The sequence below is a fragment of the Lepeophtheirus salmonis genome, chromosome 3, assembly GCF_016086655.4.
Source record: "Lepeophtheirus salmonis chromosome 3, UVic_Lsal_1.4, whole genome shotgun sequence".
NCBI classification, from domain to species: Eukaryota; Metazoa; Arthropoda; class Copepoda; order Siphonostomatoida; family Caligidae; genus Lepeophtheirus; species Lepeophtheirus salmonis.
In genome coordinates this window covers 50,561,692-50,578,697 of record NC_052133.2, presented here as the reverse complement: position 1 = coordinate 50,578,697, position 17,006 = coordinate 50,561,692, and the positions used below count along the sequence as shown (strand labels likewise).

The 17,006-nt window shown below is 30.5% G+C and overlaps 1 long non-coding RNA gene across 26 annotated transcripts in view; it reads right to left on the bottom strand.

The window, feature by feature from the left end:
- Window positions 1-553: 553 nt before the first annotated feature.
- LOC121115331 (uncharacterized) overlaps window positions 554-17,006 on the bottom strand; it is a 28,502-nt gene continuing 12,049 nt past the window's right edge. The window contains exons 2-10 of one of the 26 annotated variants that reach the window (XR_011779499.1): window positions 3,482-3,761; window positions 2,804-3,420; window positions 2,663-2,737; window positions 2,352-2,560; window positions 1,992-2,273; window positions 1,614-1,933; window positions 1,394-1,545; window positions 875-1,245; window positions 554-804 (exon numbers count right to left, since the gene is read on the bottom strand). This is a non-coding gene — a long non-coding RNA (uncharacterized lncRNA). Of the gene's footprint in view, window positions 805-874; window positions 1,246-1,393; window positions 1,934-1,991; window positions 2,600-2,662; window positions 2,738-2,803; window positions 4,619-17,006 lie in introns of those variants that run through there. The other 25 variants (XR_005863463.2, XR_011779496.1, XR_011779497.1 and 22 more) reach the window with 25 other exon arrangements.

Here is a 17,006-nt window from a genome sequence, read left to right as displayed (position 1 = left end):
TATCAGCGATGAAGATTTCATACTTTCACAATGACGAATACAAAATAAAAACGAAGAATATATACAGCATAATTAGATTGTGATAGTCTTATAGGGAGGTCTTGAGATCGGAAAAGTCCTAGATTATACAATCAATTGCATTATTACATATTTCAGTAGGTAAGTGATGTAAACTGATATTGGCGATGAAGATTTCCCACCTTTGAATTGACGAATACAAAAAATAAATAAAAGTTTTATATTGACGTTTTTTTAAGAATCTTTGAGACCCAAGTGAGCTTCAAAAATCGCTACTGACGAAAACGTCCTTACTCTCCATGACCTAAAACGCAAGCCTATTTTTGATATAAAGGAAAATTCGTCTTCCTTTACTAAGAATGGTTGTATATCATCTTCCACTAGCTCCTTGGTGCCTAAAGTTGGGCAACATTATTTCTCTTTCCTAAGAGGCTAAGGAAATACTCATTCATTTTGTCAAAGTTCAGAAACGATATTCATTCATAGTTAGAGTTTAAAATAATCAAGATTTCTACCTAATAAATTGGATAAGAGATTTCTTAAATCATAAATGATGTTTATTTCCCTCGAAAAAATCAAAAACGCAAATACCACGTAATGAAAAATATAATTATGATAATTTAGGAAATAAATTTTCCAACAATTAAAGGAATTGTCAAATTAATTTAAGATTTTTCTCCAAGGAAAAAAAAGTAGGATTTCATTATTGCAGTCTTTTCTTTATCCAGGCTTAAATCCGATCAATTTATTAAATGGGTTGAGTTGTCAATATCATCAAATAAAAAACTGTAAACCAGCATTAAAAGACAAATTTATGTGTATTTTTTCAATGATTTAAGTGATATAGAGTACTTACTTATCTCATTTATAAAGTTTGTTACTACTTCATTAATGAAAAAATTCTGATTTATTGATTTCAAAAGCGATCTTGAAAACATTTTATTCATTTATTTTAATCATTCATGAAGTAAAATATATGCTGAGTCGTTACATGGAATAAAGTTTTGGATATGGAAAATATTTGATTATTAAAATCCGACCTCAGAATTTCAAATTGCTTAAGGGAGGTTTAATTGTCATATAGTGTTTAATAGTGTATCCTTGAATAAATAGTTGTTGTATACATATATATATATTTATATATCATGATAATTTAGTTGAACTTACATTTCGGTCATAAAGTTCTTCTTCCTCCCCAAGAGATTTCTTGGAAATTTTCATAAGTACCTAACAAAAAATAATGAAATATATATTGAAAATTTTGGTTTAACTTACATTTTTTTAATGGTAATTCCTTTTCTGTTAGTTTTATTAAAGCAATTATGAATTCCTTTGACAAAAACATAAAAGAGCTGATGATAATTGATATACTTACAGGTTTTTCTCTTATGGGATCAATTGATCTTTCAATTAGACTTCAATGTGTATTTCGAGTCTTTAATAAGTATTGATGCTGAAGAAGGACTTGCCTTCTCCGGCATCGAGCCTCTTTCGTGGCAGTCACCGGCATTGGGGCTTTTGGTACGACTGTAAACAATATCAATCATATGAAGTTATATTCATGAATACAGCAAACTAACTTAGTAGCTGTCTACCTATAAGGGATGTTTGGTAACAGAAGGAAGACTAGGATTTTATTCTTCATACGATAAAGAAACATTTAGAGGGTAGAGTTGTGGTTTTAAGGTTTTTGGGTGTAGATATTATAGGTTCGGGATGGACAGGTATAAGTTGGTAGCTTTGCAGCCCTGGAGGCGTAGGATATTGTAATAGACCAACTAATAAACCAATAAATTTGGTTCAAATTTGCATTTCGTGACTTTGATAAGCCTTGATGTTGGAAACGGGTTTTTCGCTATCTCCAGGATGAAGGCTTCTTTTGCATTAGCCACGGGTAATGGTGTTTTTGGTATTACTGTAAACAAAATATCATGGTAAAAAAGATGATTCAAGCATACAACTAACTAATTTACTTTCTAGTGATAACGGGTGCTTCGTTACTACTGGTAAAGGAGGATTTAATTCGTTGTAAGTAGAGGAGTTGATGAGGGGGAAGTTGATGACCTAAGGATTTCTGGTTTGGATTGTTGGTTGGGGTTAAGGCCGAGGAAGGAAAGGTATGATTTGGTGGAGAGGGAGGATTTGCAGCCATAGAGGCGTAAGTATTGTTGTTGATAGAAGAATTAATTTTTTTTTATTGCTTATTTTGACTATAACATTTTTCTAATGTTAGTAGTTTTGATTTTCAGACACAACTAATATTAAATATTAAAAAAAAAGAAACATTAGATCTAAAGTATTCCAAACCTTTTTGTTATTCATTTTAATTTTACAATTTTTGTGACAATATCTTTTTTCTGAAATTAAAAATTGGAATTTCCAAAATAATGACTCAAATTTTTCTTCAAAAAATATCCTATTCCAATTACTCGATCCAGACAAATCATAACATTTTGAAGTCAGAGGAACAAACTAAGCAAACTTTTGCATCAATGACGGTTCGTTAAAATTACTTTTCCAGTATCAAAGCTATTATTCTTGCCTATAATAAATGATGGAAACATTCTGGTAAAAAGAACCCCTTACAAAATGTTAAATAATTAGATAGACTGAACTTCAATATATATCTAGATTTAATCGGTACCTTATTTCTTCCTTTCGAAAGCAGATAAGGAGTTATCCAATGGCAATGGCTGATCCATTGGACTAAAGTGCAGGCCTATTGTAGTGATAATAATAAGTTACTTTACATATAATATTAACATGATTATTTAGTACAACTTACATTTACTACTCATCACTTTTCAGTATAGTAAATGGGATGTAAAAGATTGGTTTCTTCGTATTTCAGAAATTGTATTAGATGTAAAAGATCTTCGCCAAGACCTCAAGCACAAATGATGGGTAATTTACCAAAAGCCAGAGCTGAATTTGCAAGACCATTTGCTCAAACTTCCGTAGACTACGGGGGTCCTATATTAGTTTATCCCACAAGAAAAACTAGCGTTCCTAGAAAGGCCTATATATGTTTATTTTCCGATATGGCTACTCGGGTTGTTCATTTAGAAATGGTTAATTCTTTGAGTACTCCGGAGTTTTTTATCGCTCTCAGAAGGTTTGTATGCAGGCGAGGCATACCGAGAGTCATGTGGAGCGATCATGGTAAGAATTTTGTAGGCGCATCTAAGGCGATATCAAAATTTATGAGTCAAAAGGCATATGAAATAGTGAAACAAGCATCTAAGTTTGGAATAGACTGGAAATTCATCCAACCTAGAGCTCCTAACCAAGGTGGAAGTTGGGAAAGTATCATCAAAATCACAAAGACCATCCTTAATCGACAATTTCGTTTGGCTCGTTTTTCTCCAGAGCAGTTGTCAACTGCTTTAATCGAAGTCGAATCTGTGATAAAAAGTAGACCTATTTCAGCACTATCTTCTAACGTGGAAGATATTGATCTCACACCCTCGATGCTGATAACAGGATTTAACATCTCTGACCTGCCAGATCGGCTAATTGAAAATAATTTGTCACCATTATCACACTGGAAAAAATTAACTATTTGGCTAAAACATTTTAGAAATCACTGGATGAAGGAATATGTATTTAATTTACAATTAAGATCTAAATGGAAGATCAAAGTAAGAAATTTAATGGAGGGTGACGTTGTAGTCATGGTCGATGACATCCAAGGACAAAAAGACTGGCCTTTTTACGAAAGGTAGTTCGTACCTTTCCTGGTTCTGATGGATTGGTAAAAAGTGTTGAAGTTAGAAATTCTAATGGTAAAGTTTATCACAGACCCTCAAATAAATTGGCATGTCCCCATTATTTGATTTTCATTTGTGAACGTACGTAAGTTTGTTTTATTATTTTTTTAAATATGTATTTTATGATCAATTAATAATTTCTTAAATGATCGAAATTTGCCGTTTCGATGACGTCACGAAACACTTTTCTTTTTTGGCTTTTAAACGCTGCGAAAAGAGGATGAGCCATCATTATTATATTATCATTGGGTTGAACAATAAAATGTACGAGTCTTTATTATATAGACATGAATACTGAGTATCAATGTTTTCAAAAATAATTTAAAAAAAATAATAATATTATGGAATATACTTACTAAGTATATAAAATTATATATGCTACAGTTAATTATAACATTTAATCTGAATGGATATAAAAAATGATTATTGAAATGAAAGATAAAATTTTATATTTTTATTTACTTTTATACCCATATTTACCACTAATTATTAATATATACAGGGTCCATCACATGTTTAACTCAGGACAACAATGTTTTTTTTTTAATTATTACTAACTCTATTTGAACTTCTTGAACTTTGCCTCCGCTCTCATATGATTGATGTATCAGTTTTGGTCTCTAAATTGTGTTTCAAATTCGAAAAAATTAAAAAACAAAAGTCAAGCCATTATTGATCTCTGGTTGACGCCTTAAAGCTCTAATATGTGACTTTCTTCCATTACACCATCCATAATTAAAGAAACCAGTTATCCATGTATTTATATATACAATAAACCAATTTACATAAGTGATTGTATGACAGTGTTCATAATTTTTGGAGCTAAGCATCCCCCAATGATGAAGGTTAGCAACGCCCATAGTAATAATCATCAAATTTTGCTAGAAAACATACATGATTGTATAAAACTGAATAACAGTATAATTTCGATAAAAGTAGATCAGAATATATTATATTATTATTTTTATTATAAAATATAAAATAATTTATTCCAGATATTTCCAAAGTATCAAATAAAATATGTTTTATTACATAATGTATGCTTCAGTAATAATGTCACTTTAGCAAGTAAGTAAATTTATATTTTAAAAAGTAAAACAATATTAATATAATTAAAGGGTAATTGAAATAAATAAAATAACATAAAATATACATTACTCATCTACAAAAGATATATGGGTGAGGGATAATTCACATTGTGAACCTTCAAATTATCAATTAGGCAGAATTCATAACTGGTTGTTAACTCTAATACTAAGTTTAAATATTCAATGAATAGATAACACTTATCAGGTTGATTAAAGAAACTCAGAATTAAATTTATATTTCCCTCGTAATATAATTTAGGATTGATATACATGAAAAACTATAATTTTAAAAAGTTAAGATAAATTTCAATAAGAGTAGTAACAAATCTTAGGTATTATATCTTTGATACATTATAGGAATTACATTATTCTTAGGAATTTTTCTCAAGGTAAACATAATACATCATAATTTTTGAAAGAGGAGGCTCAGATGAGAATTTACATAAGATCTAAGCAGTTCGGAGCACAGATTTTTTTTTTTTTTTGTCAAAAGCATTCCAGTTTCCAGGAAGAAACGGTAATACTGAGAAGCAAAAGCCATTAGCCATATGAAATATCTGTGAACAACTTGGATTTTTTTTTTTTTTTTTTTTTTTTGGCCAAGATAGGTACTGTCTGTGCAATGCAGGGGTTAATTGTTATATAAATTGAAGGATATTATATGCTGTTAGGTCTGGTGTTATAGATCATTTGATCCGATCCTATTTGTAAAAATTCATATTATAAATGGTATAAATTTCCCTCCTATGGTATCATTAAGTTTATATAATTAAATAAAGTATTAAAAGTGTGAATACACAACATGGTGTAGTTAGGTTTGAACGAATAAATATAACATATTTGGATCACTGTGATTTAAATAGCCTTCAGGATTGAAGAGCATATATCTGACGGGAGCCTATGTAAACGTAACAAATCATAATGGATAATTCAAAAAGTAATAGCTAAGACATTATTAAGTTAAAAATGAGTCCTCATAAAGGTCATGTAAACCGAATAACAAATAAATTGGGTCGAGCGAATACATTAAAATCTTATTATGTGAGCCATAAACGAGCAAGAGGCAGTCTGTATATATTCGATGATGTTGTTGAAGAGTGAGAAGGAACCTCAACAAAAAGATATAAATTCAATTATTGAAGATCGAAATTGTATGGAATCAGCAATAGAAGATGCTTTTAAAGTGAATCAATTATTTGAAGAAATCTGAGAGTGCAGAATGTGTGGATGTAGAAAGTCAAAAGGCTTCTTCAAGAATTACATATAAGCAACCTGACATATTGAGAGGAAATGCTAATCAAACTGAGTTTTCGAATGGCGATTGAGTTTTGAAGATTACCGTAAATTATCAGCTATGGAATCATATTAGCAAAAGAAACAACTGGCAAATTTAAGGTCGTTTTTAGATATTGAGATGTGATAAAAATTTAGATTATCAATTGGAATCAGTAATGCATCAGAGTTGGATATTCCTAAGGTTTTGGATGAAATGCAAAGATTTTTTTCGTTCTCAATATAACATTATACTGGATAGAGTAAAATCTTACAAGAAATATCATAAACAAGGTCAGCCATTTGAAGATTTTTACATCGATGTGCAAACAATACTAGTCTAGCAGAGATAAATCATAAATGTGGTAATGATGAGATTTTAATTCGACATAGGTAGATAAATTTTACTAATTATACAAAAATTTTCAAACTTGTTGGGAGTCGAATGCTCTAAAATTTTAAATTCATTCTCCATTCCAAAATATTTCAAATCAATATAAAGTATATCCCTAATAAATAAAATAAGGACAATTTTATCTTGAATTTGAAATTATTTTGTATTTGAATCATTTCATCCTTCATTTGATTTTTCCTAGTGTGTTATTTCTGATATTAATTAAATAAAATTACTTCTCCGACTGACATTAATTTTCAATGATTAAATATTAGACGTATAAAATGAGTGAATTGTTGATTCTAGTTCATTCTGAAAATAATAATTCATATGATTTAAAATTATTTGAGAGTTGAAAATTATAATAATCTTGTAACAAAAACGAACTAAAGTGGAACCTAGATTTTTAGCAAATGTTTAGGTTCAATAGATTTTGGGATGTAAATAAAATCTCTTTTGCCTTTTTTTTTTTTTTTTTTTGAGATTTCAATGAACATTTGCATAAAATACCACATGATATTGATTTAACATAAGACTATGACAAATATTATACCTTTATAATTGTACAAATTTCTTATGAGCTTACCAACAGGAAGTTCTCATCAAAAATGATATTTTTCACTACAACCTTATAGTTAAAACATTTATCCTTATGTATTTTATCTCTATGACTAAAACAGTGACTTGACTGCACTGGAGCTTGTGCTCCTTCAGATTGTATTAGAACCATGGAGATAATATTGGTTATGCATACGTCATTTAAAAAAAGTATTTGCTGGTAACCTCCTTGGAGTCCAAGATATTAGTGCTCTTAGATATTTCCCCCTATTTTGAAAATTCGAACTATTGGGTAGCAAACTGCACTAGTTATAGTTATTTATTGAATTTCTATGAATTAATTATTATAGTAACCACCTATCACTGATATGGATCAATGTTGCCAAAATATACTTTTCTTTTTGATTTACATTCACGATGATTTTGACAATTCTCACATCCCTAATTATTTATAAGTATTAAGTATTTTAATTAATAGAAGAAGTGCTCTTCCTGCTCTTATTCTCTTTATTTTCCCCCCTCCCTCCTTCTGCTAGTTAAACTAATGCAATGTTCTTGAACAGTGGTTCTCAAGCTATTTATGAATAAATATTAAGATAAATAAGTACGACCATTACGACAAAACTGTATATACAATAGCTGGAGGCTTAACCTATTCATCCAACTAACACTACATGGTACTCGCATAACATAGTTTGAGAACCACTGCTCTGCAACAAAAAATGTAAGAGGGAGTACTTTTCAGTACAAAGTCTCTACTCTCTATCTGGAATACTTTAGATCTCATGTATTTGTTTTTTATTAATACTTAAAATCAGTTGCGACTAAACACCAAAGCTACCTCATCTAAAAAAGCTCTTAAAATCCAAAATTACTAAAGTGGATACTACCAAGACTACTATTTCTTACGCCCCCTTGGCTGTAAAGACTCCAACAGCCAGCACCAACTCCTACTTCTTCATCCCAAACCCATAACCCCTCAACTCCAACCCTCTTTATCTCTTCACACCTATGAGGACTGTCATCCTGTTCTCCCCACAATAACTAAGCATCCGTCATGCCTTGAAATTAAGTTAGATTGTTGTATGTTGTAATCAAGTTTTTACTATTTAATTTTATTTACAGTTATATCAAAAGCACAATTGCCTGTGATTGCAGTGTCTTATTAAAGCTGCAAAAAGAAAATTTCAGCCCAATTTATTGGTTGATCGTCCACATAAGCAGATACTCTGTAAGTATATCAATTAAATTATCCTTTTTTTTTTTTTAATATTTTTACTATCAATATTTCACTGAGAGATTTTCAACTTAAGAAAATGTAAGTTAAACCAAATTTTTGATGTTCAATGATAATAGAAACTTCGAAGTTCAGGAAGGCGGGACCAAAAAACGTAAACGTAAGTCGACTAAATTATAAATATAGTAACTTTTTATTACCATTTCTATAGCCCTAACCTTTAGTCCGATGGAGCAGCCATTGAATATTACCTTTTCTGCTTTCGAAAGGAAGAATGAAGGTACGTATTAAATCAAGATAAATATATTGCAAATATGTCAATCAAATTATTTTTTATTTTATAGGAAGTGCTCTTTTTCAATATGCTTCCGGCTCGTCAAATGAGCCAGAACAAGAAAGGATATCCGATCATTTTGCTTCTGAGCCGGACGTTGTTTCTCAGCGTCCTATCAAGAGGGGGAACAATCCCAGGTGGAGGAGCAAACAGGTCTTGCAAGTTCCTTGAGATGCATCGTCGGCAACACAAGGAATTAAAAGATGTAAGATTATTATTATTAAATATGTTTATCATCTTAATTAATTACTATATATTATTTATTATAGGCAAGAATAAGAGCAAATTATTTGTGACAGATTCAACTCTCCTCATCTGTAATTGTCACTTTTCCTCATTCTATTTGAGCAGTTTAATATCGCCGGATATTACTGCATAATTAGGTTTTGCTCTAAATCTTTACGATGGATTTATTCCTAACATTTTCTTTATTATTATATTTATTGTCTAATTTTATGATTTTGACATTTACTTTATTATTAATAATTATTTAGATCTCCTCGATATCTATCCAATGCACATTTGATTTATAGCAACTTACACATTAGGAAAAAAGGGTGATGATCTTTTTCATTAAACTGTACGTCTGGGTGTTTAGCAACTTAAAATTATGACATATTTAACTGAATTCATGTCAGAACAAGAAAAATTATTTGGATCAATCTATTATTTCAACATTCTGTATTTATAATATATTGTTATTATTAGTTATATGATTCTAATTGTTTAATTTTATATATTTAACATAAATGTATGATAGTTTATTTTTTAGTATGTAGATTATATTTCATTCAAGCCTTCTTTTTTAAACTTAAAGCTTCAAATATATTTTGAAATACTCTACTTTGTCGTTTCATCAGTTATTATTCTAAGTATATGGTTCATAATTAATTAAAATTTTGTGGAGTGTGACGTCTTCAAATCTACTGTAACGGTTAAAAAACGTCTAAGTCAATAATATATAGTATATCTTTATTAAACATTTTGAAAATGAATACTTTCGCTATACCCTCAAAAATTATAAGAAAGTAGCAAGAGATATATGTTGAACTACAAAGGAACTGACAATCTCATAGCTATGTTAAGGATATTCCTTCAAAAAATGTCTTTCTTCGAAGTGGTTTAATAAAATTCCTTCCTCCACACTCACAAATAAAGGCGATGTGTAATTAAAAAGTAGATCTGAAAGGAATAATATCATCTAAACAAGATGTACGAGTTCAACTTATTTAGATGATATTAATTATTCATCATAGTACCTTGTATTCTTTTTCTAGTTTTTTTAAATTTATTTTCGTATTAAGGAATGATCATTTTGACTCAATTAAAATAAAGATATTTAAATCTTAACATATATAAAATTAGCAATTTTTTCGACAGAAATCAATCATACTAGATCAGTGTTTTCCGACAAAGTCTTTCACCAGACGATCCACGGTTCCATGATTGATTACCTAGCTCACAAATTTGGGTTTTCAATACACAATTTGGTGATTCATCACTATTCTACAATTGTTATTTACTAGAAGAATAATTAATTATTTGTTTTGAAAGTTCTAAAAATGAGGTTGTGTGGCTTGTGTCTATCCAGATGTTAAGTAATCCATGGTCAGTATAACAATCTTGCCCCCCTTCCGACACTACAAAACTGTGATTATGGAACTGCTACAAAAAATGTTTCATTTGTCAATGCTCTTTGATGGGGTCACTGTATTAAACTGATGATTTGTAACTCAAAATAAAGACCATCAGATAATCAGTACCATAATGATAAAAATCTAATTGGACAGCATCACATTTATAGTCAAATGCAGAAGTACTGAGTATATTTTGGTGAAACAAGGGTACATTAAAAACTCAATTTTCTTACTTGTTAGTGTTCAGAGCCAAAATGTATTGTCTTGAGCATGTCTGAAACTGTGCTCCATAATATTTTTCCTAAGGACATTTTGCATAAAGCAATTTTGTCTCATGGAATCCATGAGTTTTAATTACAAGAGTAATTGATCGTGTCTAATTATAACTAATTCCAGAGAAGTTAATAACACTTCTTCTAATGTAATAGTTGCTGTGCTCATTTATTTTTTCTATTATACTAAAGTTATTGTCTTTTTTTTTTCTGGTTCGAATTCATTACATTGTAAGATTTAACTGGCGAATGCATTGAAATTTTGGGATTTAATTTCATCTTTTTTCCGACAAAAAAATAACTAATTTATGTAATCAGGCGAAATGCTTTAATCCCAAATCCTTTGAGGCAAAATAATTTAAGTCAAAAGTACCTAATGCTCCATATAACATAGGAAATTATAATTTTCAGTTTAATGTAAAATTTACTACAGTTTTTATGACATATCTGGAGTACGTTGACTCCGAGTCTTGAAATATGTCCTAAGCCATAGATATTTTTCTTTGTATAAGGGTATATCTTAAATCAATAACACATCACTAATAATGATTCTTATGGGTAAACTCAATTTCAGAAAATTAGGTAAAAAAAAGAATATACCATTTTTTAACATATTTTTATGGTATTACAATTTAAAAATTATCTACATTATAAAAAAGAAGACAACAATTTTTAGAGATAGCTATGGAATAATTTTTAAAATTTAATTTAGATAAATCCTATAAACTCTCTTTTTTCATGAGATATTCATCCAGCTTTACAATGTTTTCGCCATTTTTATAGAATATCAGTAAATGGAGATTTATACTACGGCTTGCTGGAGTTTTTTTGGGGGATTATGTACCTATCTGTACCTATTTCTATTCTTATGGATAATTTATAGGAAATACCTTGAGCGTTTGACACTATGTCGTATAAGAGACAAGAATGTTATGTTAACAGGCCCTAAAAATAGGCACAAAATCTCAGAAAAAAACTGCACTGCGCTTAGTTGTAAATTAACCAATAGTAGTTTAAATCTATAAAAATGTCGTATAAGAGATATATACTCTCCTGCCAAACCTTCTCCAAGTTATCAGGATTACCACTGTCATTTTTGGTGTATTTCATATTTACATAACGACACGACATATTTTATGCATCACTGCGTCTATAATTTCCTAATATTTGCTCAGAGTTACTCTCTTTATTAAATAAAAGTACATATCGTTTACTAAATAGATACTCGCGCATGACTTTTTCTTTCATGTGCAGAATTTAACAGACCTGTGTTGGAGTTAAAGAAGTTCCAGATAGGGGTTTATAATGATCCTTCTGTGACCAGACCCCCAAGTTGTACAGAAAAGACCCTTTATTCAAAAGTAGACACAAAGGAGGTAGAGTCAAGTCAGCAAGGACATCAAAACATTTCTTTTTTGCTGGCACGCCCTATCAATGTTTCAGACAACGAATTTGCCCCTACTGTGCAAATAATGGCAGGGTCCGTCTGCGCTAAAGGAAAACAGTCTAGATTTACGACACAGGGGCATTTGACTATATACATTATACTGGTCTTTTGTTTAATTATCACTTTTGTTATTAATCCTAAAGATGGTATAGCACTTTTTTTAAGAAGCATCTTTTTAGTTATCATTTGTCCATCTACTTTATGTTCCTAAATCATCATGTTTAAAATGAAGAGAAAAACAACTTTTTTAGAGCTATCAACGGAATTACTATCTATATAAACAATAATTTTTAACAAAGTCCAGAAGTTATCCATGAAGCAAAGGGGCCTTGTATTTTATATAAAGAATATGAAGAAACTACATGAGAAAATTCCACAGGAGTTACCCTAACAATTAATTATGATAGATTTAATTACTTCAATCCCTTATAAGACTGGCAGAACCACAATTGATCGACAAAAATTGGGTTTACAATACGTTGACGTGATATTTTAATAACTTCTTAGTCGAGAAAATAACAATGATCTGAACTATAAGTATATTATGCTTGAGATTAATGTCGACTGGCACACTGGTCAAAAATTGGGCTCTGAATTATATTTCTTCATGATTTTTTGCTTTGTTTATCTGTTTTTAAATTATCATTAGTCCATCACTGTGTTCTTTGATTTATTTTTTAATAATAGTAATATTGAGAGAGTTTGTTTATATATACATGCTACCTATTAGTGGATGATATTTCATTTATCGATAGTATTTACTTAAAGCCGGTACTTTGGGGGAGAGGAAAGAGAAAAAAAGATAACTCGTGTTGTTGTTGTTGTTTTTTTTGTTTTTTTGTCTTAGTCGAGAAAATAACAATGATCTGAACTATAAGTATATCGCTTGAGATTAATGTCGGACACTGGTCATTGATTGGGCTAATTATATTTCTTCATGATTTTTTTATCTGGCAAGAAACTGTCTACCTCATTTGTTCTGAATTACAAAATAATCCAGTTTCTGATCAAATAGTCTTAAAATCTAAATGAAATAACAGATTTTACGTTAGAAAATAACAACTTCCACTTCATAACTCTAACATTAATGTTGTCTATGACTTTTATGAACTGACTCATTCTTTCTACAAAGTGGAATTCAAAGAAACGGTTATACTTCTTTATGATAAACTTAAATTGTTTATAAATTACTTTTTATTAAGATACTTGATTTCAATAAATGGATCAGGTACTTTATATGGTGACAAATGAACAGACTCATTTGTCTATTGTTCCAGATACTAAGACTCAGACATTACTCTTATAGCCAAATAAATATTGAAAAATATATATTTCACAAAAACACGGACAAATATACCCGTTATAAACAAAGTAAGAAAAAAGTTTTTGAGTCCAAGTTGTGCTTTTTTAAATTTATTAATATTATTTGCTTTATGGAGCAAAGTCCCCATTACACTTTTCAAAGGATTGCTTAGATTGAGAAGTATATTATCCCATCAAGAGGCACTTAGAACAGTTCAATTGGTGAGTGGGTGAGTTTGCAATTCTTCGTGTGCGCAAATTAGAGTGCACTCAAAGTATCAAGCTAATGAACTACCGTGCGATACTTGATTATATTTATATTTCATAATAACTCAACAAAAAGTAGAAGTGGATAAAAATATTTGATTGATGTTTGATACTCTATATATGGCAAACTTACGGTATAAACAAACGAATCCTTCATGCTGCTCATTCAACTGAGTTGGTTCAGTACGTTCTCTAATAAGACTCGCTCAGCAAATGAATTAATGAATTTTGTAGTCCGTGAGTTATGCTGATTGATGTAGAATTTTTATTTTACGTCATTGTTATTCATTATTTTTTACAGGTCTAATTATTCAAAAAAAATATGTCTTCGTTAATTATTATATATTATATCGAATTGAGTCTGTTGAAAAATTGTGAGTGGATATTATGTTTTGTAAAATTGGGATATTAACCCACTCAGGAAGATGAACGATCAGGTAAGAATTCAAATCCATTATATTCTACCGGTTTCTAAGAAAAAGCATGAAAATATCAATGCCAATTTCTTTAATGTGTTGCTCGAATATTACTACTATAGTAGGCAAACCTCTAGTTGAAAATCTAAGTATTAAGTTAAACCTTAACACAATAACTAACCCACCATAAACTAGAATTAATAAATAAATTCCCGCAGTAACTAAAGTTGAGGAATTAACCAAAGAAGACACAGGAGTAGGAACAGCTATCGCCGTGGGAAGCCAGGAACTGAAATGCAGTTGAGCTCTTTTGGTACAAGCTACAAATAATAGTATGGCAAAGAGATAAGTTAGGCAAAATGAATTACATCTACATCAATTATTTCGAGAAATCGGAATTGATGTAAGAGTAATTTACATATCTAGAATGAGTATCTCAACAAACAAATTTTAATATCCAATTTACGATAAAAAAATATTCTTGTACACAAATTTAACGAAGGTCAATCATATCTTAGTCCGAGATAGCAGTCGTGGCCAGGTGGTTAAGGATTTAACTATGGAAAATGTATTACACTTGCATAGTTGTGTATTACTTTGGTTAAGTGAGCAACTACAATTTTTTTGGATATTGCAACAGATATAAAATTGCCTTCCAGAAGTCCCTGAGTAATTTTTTTTCAAAAATTTAGAAAAATGAAAAAATTATTATAACTTGAAGGTTTTACTTCGTAATAACTTCTGGGGATATTGTTTCATTTTAAAATAAACTACATATTTGGAATGAGTGTATCAAGACACAAATTTTGATGTCCATTTACGATAAAAAAATATTTCTGTACACAAATTTAATAAAGATTAGTAATATCTATGTCAGAGAAGCAGTCGTGGCCAATTGGTTAAGGATTTAACTATGGAAAAATGTATTACAGTATTTTTTTTTCAAAAATTTTGAAAAATGAAAAAATTATTATAACATAAGTTAAATAAACTTGATTTTTTCTAAATAGGCTCTAGCTCCCTCAATTTTGCTTGGATCGTCCATCGCAGTTCAGATTTTAAAAAGAGATCATTAAAAGCTTAGCAGATTGATGGATACCATGTTTTACCGAAAAAAATTTCAGACATGATCCTTTGATTTCTTTTTTTCATATTACAATAAAATATTCATAATTCACACAAATTTATGTCCGAACTGGATTAATAATATCTATGTCAGAAAAGCAGTCGTATTTTAAGGATTTAACTATGGAAAAATGTATTACAATTACAAAGTGGTGTATAACATTAGTTAAATCAGCCACTACAATTTTTTTATGATATTGCAACAGCTGTAAAATGCCCTGGTTTCTGTAAAAATGTAGTAGTGGTTATTATGTGCGCCACACACAATCAAGGTCGCCGGTTCGAACCCGGCCAGAAACATAAAACCCATTTTACACTTTTTTATTATTTCTTCAAGGTTAACATTAAAATTATAGAATGATAATTGATCTGATCTTTCTAAAACCAGGCTCGTTGGTCTAGGGGTATGATTCTCGCTTAGTCATTGCGACAGGACGTGCTGCAGCATTGCTCTCTTCAAATAAAATCCTTTTGGTTGGAGAAAGTGGATGGAGTGACTGGATTTTGGTACCAATCGACGCATTGGAGTCTTCTGGTTCGATCCATGTTGGTCTCGACGAGCTACGTGGCCCAGCGCCTGCACAATTGGGTTGGAATATTGCTTGCTGCGCCTCACTTTCCATCACGTTAGATGGCTCTCTTTCCTCTTGAGGAGGGCAACGTCAAAGTGTACTGGAGCGAAGAACGCCACCTGGGTATTTTCTGTCTTTACTAACCTTCATTGGGGATATAAAATACACTAACATTCTAGAGGGCACGCCGAATAGTTTTTTGACTATTGGAGTGTTGCTCTCATTCTTTGTTCTATTGTCTGTATAACACCCTTTTTCTTTTTCATTAATACATCGTGTACCTTATGATTTAATTTATTTAAATCGCAAGCGAGCGTGTGTATTCTTGAAGGGGGGGGACATAGTCCATTTCTTATATTTGTCTCTTTGTGAGTCTGCATGGTAGTGAGTCCGCCGTAAATTCATTTTTGTAGTACGCGACTTCAACCTGCCAACTTGCTATTATATTAAATTATTTCAATACATAAGGAGAGTGTGTAGTATCACGCCTCCTATTTCTTCATTATTCTTCATATATTATTTTGCTTATATTCTTCAATACATAAGGAGAGTGGTGATTCTACGCTCCTCTGTATCCTCTTACCTATATATTTATTTATATTCTTCAATACATAAGGAGAGTGGTGAATCTACGCCGCTCTACTACCTACATACTTATATATTTATTTATATTTTTCAATACATAAGGAGAGTGGTAAACCTACGCCGCTCTGCTACATACATACTTATATATATATATATACTATTTTTTGAGTAACTGGCGCTTGCCTACTCCTACCACTATATATTAAATTTTATTCCTCTGCCTTTTGTCTGAGGAGCGCGAATTGATCGCCCTCGAGGAATTATTATTTTCTATTTACCTGTGTATATTATTGGTTGAGGAACGCGAAATTAATCGCCCTCGTGGAATTAAATCTTCCTCTTGTGTATATACATTTATTCTATTACCTGTGTGCACGCGTTCACTGTGCTCACACACATCTAAATAAATTTCTTTGTATATTGCTGAGGAGAGCGTTCTAACCGCCCTCGTATAATTATTTCTTCTTCCTTGTATTATATATATTTACACTCTAATTATTCTCTTTTTGTTTTGCGTCTGCTGGGAATAGTGATATTTAAATTCCTTCTTCTTACGTTATCACTAACCCAGATTTGCATTAATAGTATATGTATAAATAACTTTTGTAATAGTTACTTGTATTGTATTTGTATATTTTTTTTTGTACATTTCTAACTGTTGAGGCCATTAGTTCGGTCGGGGTATTACGATAGACAAAACAATAAAAGCTCG